This window comes from Microcebus murinus, chromosome 8 (genome assembly GCF_040939455.1).
Source record: "Microcebus murinus isolate Inina chromosome 8, M.murinus_Inina_mat1.0, whole genome shotgun sequence".
Taxonomy (NCBI): Eukaryota; Metazoa; Chordata; class Mammalia; order Primates; family Cheirogaleidae; genus Microcebus; species Microcebus murinus.
In genome coordinates this window covers 94151027-94157846 of record NC_134111.1, presented here as the reverse complement: position 1 = coordinate 94157846, position 6820 = coordinate 94151027, and positions in this window count along the sequence as shown.

Sequence of the window (6820 nt, the reverse complement as noted above, 5' to 3'; positions counted from 1 at the left end):
CTTCAAAAGATCTGAGTGCTCTCAAATGATCTAGAATTTATCAAGCCTCTAATTAATTCTATGACCTTGGGCTTTGTTTTTTTTACATGCCCAGCTTAGTTATCAGCATATAGGAAGGAATTAAATAAATGCTTGTTAATAAAAGTGCATGAAAATCTGGGTAAAATGGCATGCACAATGGCATATGCACCTGTAGTCTGGGAGGCTGGGAGGCTGAGGCAGGAGGATCACTTGAACTCAGGAGTTCAAGGCTGTAGTGCTCTATGTTTGCACCTGTGAATAGACACTGCACTCCAGCCTGGGCAACATAGCAAGATCCTGTTTTTAAAAAATAAAAGCATGAACAAAATTTGTGTTAATATGCCATACCTTTCATCATGGCTACCATCATTTGAGGACCTCTCATGAGAGAGACACTCTCCAAGATTCTATACATTACGTATCCCATTAACCCCACATTAACCTATTTATTTGACAAATGTTTATTGGTGCCTGCTATGTGCCAGGCACTCTTCTAAGTTACTGGGATACAGCAAAGGCCAAAACAGACTGAGTGATACCTACATTCTAGTGGGAAAGACACATGATGAGTAAGAAAATAGACAATTGTATCGTGTCAAGTGGACACATGCCAGGAAGAACAGTACAACAAGGTGAGGAGATAGGGAGTGACGGGGCAGCTACATTAGATTGTGAAGGTCTCTCTGCGGAGCTGGCACGTGAGCAGAGCACTGAGTGAGTGAGGCAGCAATGGCCTGGATGTTCTGATCCCCCCTGGTGCAGATGTGGCTCAGATATTCAATGATATGTCCTGATATTCATCATCTTGAGCTGCCATAACAAAATAGCACAACCCACTGAGTGGGTTGGCCAACAGAATTTTATTTTCTTGTGGTTCTGGAGGCCACAAGTCCATGATTAAGGTGCCAGCAAGTTCGGTTTCTGGTGAGAGCTCTCTTCCTGGCTTGTAGATGGCAGCCTTCTTGATGTGTCCTCACGTGGCTTTCCCTCTGTATCTGCACAGAGAGAGAGCGCACAAGCTCTCCATATCTCTTATTAGGAGGACACTAATCCTATCAGATCAGCGTTCTACCACTATGTTCTCATTTAAACTTCATTACTTCCTTAGAGGCCCCATCTCCAAACACAGCCATACTGGAAGTTAGGGCTTCGACAGATAAATATCGAAGACATTCAGTTCGTAAGAGTCCTACCCCTAGAAAGTGGCAGAGAGGGAAGTTTAACCCAGGGCCATTTAACTGCTAAGCTCACTGCACTGCCCATCATGGCACAAAATAGCATCAAATAGAGCAATATGCTCTAGGGACAAAGTAGAGCAAGGAATACAAAAATGCGTTATAATGGTTATTGTACTACATGAATGTAAAATAGTATTATTATCCCCAAGAATGTTGCTATTTCTTCCAACTTAAAAATCTTTTTTAAGTCTTGGTACAGTTTTGTTACACATCTACTGCCGTGGTAAATAAGTGTCAAGAAACAAGAGCTAAAGAATCAAGACAACAATAATTGGATATAGCATATGAAACACAAAGTGGCTCTACAAAGCAATTCTGACATAATTAATCAGATTTTTTAAATTTTAGAATGCTGACTGGAAAGCAAGAGTTCATAATGTTGGCTTATTCCTTCTCCATTTTTTTTTCCTCCTCCATTTCAGACGTCATTCCCTGTGTTTCTGCCCAAGGTGCTGGTCAATTGAGCAGCACAATGGAGCAGAATGATGGCAATTAAGGAGGACACAGATTAACAGAGAAGCATCTGTCTTTCATTAAAGAGAGTGCTAATAAGCAACAGGTTGAATCAATGGCCTGCAGGGACTGGTAACAGACATGTGCTGCTCAGGTTCCACTTACTCTCCTTTGGGTTCTAATGAAAGAAGTCAGTCCTAGAGGAAAACTGCAATATCATGCATCATGCGCCAAGAGAGTGTGACTCCCTTGAGGGAAGAAGCAATATCTTTTCTTGGGTGTTTTGTGTGTGTGTGTTTGTTTTTTTTAGTGGCAGGGGTCATCCAGACTAAAGCACAGTGGCTCTATCATCGTAGCTCACTGCAGCCTCAAACTCCTGGGCTTAAGTGGTCCTCCCACGTCAGCCTCCCAAGTAGCTGGCACCACACCACACCCACCACGCCCAGGTAAGCAGTATCTTTTTGAAAGACAAATGAAGACATTCTGGTGTCTCTTTCCTTATAAGGACACCAATCCCAACATAGGGGGCTCCACCCTCATGATCTCATCTAAACTTAACTTCCCTGAGGCCCCACTCCCTAATACCATCATTTTGGGGGTTAGGGTTTTGACATATAAATTTGAAGGTGGGGGGGCAATATAAACATTCAGTCTATAACTTTTCTCAAAGGAAAAAAGCAGCAGCCTGCCTCCTAGAAGCCACATACATGGAAAACCAAGGGACTTACTCCAACCCCTCGAACTTGTTTGTTGGATTTGCACAGTATATGATAAAAGTTCGATTAATTGGCCATCATTTTTTTAAAAAAATTTTTTGATATATAATAGTTGTACATATTTTAGGGGTACATGTGATATTTTGATAGCTCTATATAATGTGTGACAACCAAATCAGGGTAATTTATCTTTTCTTTGTGTTGGAAACATTACAATTCTTCCAGCTATTTTGAAATACACCATAAGTTATCATTAACTATAATTTTCCTTAAGTACTACTGAATATTAGAACTTATTCCTTCTATTTCACTGTATTTTTGTTGCCCCTCTTTTCAAATGTGGGGATCTCATACAAAATCTGGATTCTCAGATTCTTTTGGAAAACTTTGTGAAAGCTGCTAATGCCGAGAGATGAAGTCACTTACATCAGATCCAAACCAAAGCCGAGCTGGTAGGTCATGAGGGCAGGCATCTCATGCTTATGTGTCTGAGATAAGAGCTATTACGAAGACTCTTGGAAGGTCCTTATGCATGTATAGCTATAATAGGAACTATTACAAGAATTCTCTCACAGGCTGGGCGCAGTGGCTCACGCCTGTAATCCTAGCACTCTGGGAGGCCAAGGCGGGAGGATCGCTTGAGGCCAGGAGTTTGAGACCAGCCTGAGCAAGAGCAAGACCTCATCTCTACCAAAAAATAGAAAAAATTAGCTGGGTGTAGTTGTATGCACCTGTAGTCCCAAGCTACTCAGGAGGCTGAGGCAGGAGAATCACTTGATTCCAAGAGTTTGAGGTTGTAATGAGTTGTGACGAGGTCACTGGACTCTAGCCGGGGTGACAGAGCAAGACTCTGTCTCATAAAAAAAAAAGACTTCTCTGACAACACAACAAAAAATTCTAAATAAGTTGGTTCTATGAAGACATCTCCCTAGCAACAATCAGTATGACAGTGCATAGTCACCAGTTCCTGCAATAAGCCCGTGACTAATGAACTCTGTTTCAAGACAGCCTGTGTGAACTTCTCCTTTTTGCCTTTAAAAATCTTCCCCTTGTCAACCTCTTTGGACATGCCTCTGATCCATCATAGGCGTGCAAGTCCTGGATTATGAGGCCCTGCTCAATCTCAAATCAACGCATTTATTTTGAGAGCCACTCTCTCTGTGGCTATTGTAGGTTGACAGTTTAAAGAATTGGGAGCACTAGAACTGCACTCCTTCATGGCAACAAACGGCTCACGCTGAATCGTTATCAAACTCAGCCTCTCCAGTCATTTATTTTACCCGACTCTGTCTGTAAGACATTTGAGTTATAATTTTTACAACGTGTTAGGAATAAGATTTAATAATGAGGTAGTGACGGAGCAAAAGTTAAGACCCTGGATCCTCACCCTGTCCATTGTATCTCTTCAAATTTGTTTGACACATGCCAGTTTCAGGGAGTCCTTGGAATTCTTATTCTCATTGGAAACTCCCCATAGGCCAGGGGCAACCTATCAAATGGTGGATGTTTCTTCCATACCTTGTCTCCAAGGAAGTCCTTCGGTGCACACAAAGCTAGCCAAGCCAGGATCATTTCACATCTGGCTGCACGGGAAGGCAGCTAATCCCTTTCATATGAGTTGACCCAGGGCACCTTCAAACATACTCACACAGACTCATCAGCATTTCACGGGTCCTGTGCCCATCAAAAACTTCTCATTTCTTCCTTCCTCTCCACATGACTGCTCTGCCACTTTGTGGCACTCAAATATCAAAACAACAGCAAAATGGCAGACTGTCAAATCTGGTCCTGAGTCTGGGCTCACTGCAACACCAGATGCTTCTGGTCACCTGGGAAATCACTGCGACAATAGCTGCATAGCAAGTTCAAGGTCGGAGTAAATCCTTGGCAAATGCTGCAAAAGTAGAAATTCTCGGCAGCCGTTTAAATAATTTATAACAGCAGGATGTATGTCTGCTTGAAAAGTAAGACATAAGATTTCATGTGAGCGACATTTCCCTATTATGTCATGGAGGGTAAGGCCATTGGATATTTCTGAACAGAAGGAAATACGATGGAGTGGTGATGATCCAGTCCAAATCCCTGCCTTTTATTCTGACCCTGCTCATCCTCTGTCATTGACTACAATGGAAGGTTCTGGCAGGTTAGGAAGCCTTAAGTTAATGCTACACACCATATTTCAGCAAGGTATGATTTTATGTCCAGAAAAAAAAATGCTGTTATTAATTTGAGGAAGACAGAAGGAAGACACTTGGGGCCAACGCTCCATTGCCTGAAAAGCAGACATCCTAGTGGGGCTAATTTTCTTTTCTAAAACTTTGCCTTTAAATCTGGGAAGAGCCAGAGCCCCACTCCATTCTCACAGCTCTGACTCACGCTGGAGGCACAGTGATTCCCAGCTGATGCGGAAGACAAGGAAATTAGCTATGCAGGGAACCTGGGCCCCTTCCACTCAATAGGACTTCACACACTTAAAAACAAATCACACATCATGATAAAACCACCAGCGCTAGCATTTACACAACGCTTTACTAATTCTAAACAGCTCTTGATTGTATATCAAATTTTTAAATTATCATGACAACTACTACAGACAAAAACTACTTTGGTAAAAAAAATAAGGAAATGCCAGTTTTTACTAGTCATTGGACTTACTCATCATTTGACTTCGTCAAAAGTCAACCAAAAAGTCTAAGACAAATGTAACGTTGGTTGGTTTTATTAAATTTCTTTCATCTTATCTATTAAATTTTCATCACTTAATTTTTTCATTATAGAAGCCTTGCTTATAACTATAGAATTTTAAACTCATATAATATACAGGGGTCAATAAAAACATCCAAAACTCTTACCACATAGAGAGAGGATTTGTTTGTCTTTGGGGGTATTTCTTTCCAATTTCTTTTACATAGTTTAGATATGGTTATATCTATAGTTGTATATACTAATTTTTTCACTCAACATTTTTGGGTTCAGAATATTATTCTGTTGATGGCTTCATTATATTTTATTTATTCATCCTCCTCTCTTGAGCATTTAGGTTATTTCCAATGTTTTTCTATTAAAGTAATGTGTAGTATGCATCCTTTTATAAAAATCTTCATATGCAATTCCATTTTTAGGTAAAGTCTAGAAGGTAGAATTTAAAGGTTTACAGTTAAGAATTTCATTTCTTTTTAAATTTGTTCAATGTAAAGAACTTTTCAAATATCTTCAATATTTATTACTAAATTGCTTATCTAAAATAAGACTTGTCGATTAATTGTTCTGCATTAACTTTATTTTTCAAAATCTTTGCTAATTTAGACACCTCAAAAAAATTTCATTGTTTTAATCTGCAAAATTACTATGAGGTTAGGATTTTTGCACATTTTTTGTCATTTTTATTTTTCTAGGAATTATCTAATTTTGTCCTGCCTGCAAATTCATCAATATTTGCTGTTTTCATCATAACTTCATATTGTATTAGAATTTATATTGTATTAGAAATAAATTTAATAAGGAAAGTCCCCAGTTATCACTCTTCACTTTCAAATACTTCATAACAATTATTTCCAGATGACCTTTACAATAATTTCATCAATTGTTCTTGTTGTTGTTAATTAAATTCTATTGAGATTTTGATTGGGCTTTCAATAAACCTAACTTAGAAGTTCAATTAAGACTTCTTTAAAGTATCCAGCCTTCTTGTCAAGAACATAGTTTCCATTTCCTTAAGTTTTCATTTATATCTCAGTAAAATGCTAGATTTTTTTATTACAAACTTTTTAAAAACCAATCCCTGGGCATTTTATATGTTGAGGCCTATTGTCAGTGGAATACTTTTCAATTATTTTTTTCTTTATAGTCATTGATAGTATTTTGGAAAACTATTGATTTGTAAGCGTCTATTTTGTAACATAGGAGTAGATTACAAAATACAATTTTGAATCCATTTTCTTGGGCTTTCTAGATATACAATCAAATTGTCCATAAATAATATCTATCTTGTCATTTCCAATAACTATACAAGTTATTTTTAGGTGCTGATTTGTTGCTGAATATAATTGCAAGAATAAAATACAATTTCAATACTGAATATAATTTCAAGAATGATTTTTACTACCCACTTTTGTGGACTATTTTCTGCAAATTGCTTTACAGAAGCTTCAACAGTTTATTCTATGCTGGTCAGATGCCTTTAGACCTGGATATCCTAGTTCAAGAGGCCTAGCAACAAATGGAAACAGGCTTAGAACAGTCCAAGATGGACTCAAGACCTTTGAACCCACATTAGATGACAAATAGCTGAAGAAATTACAGCTGCTTATTCTGGAGAGTAGAGACTCACTGGAATATGATGAAACAAGAATTTTTATTAAAACAAGCATTCGACATGTTGCATAGTGTTTC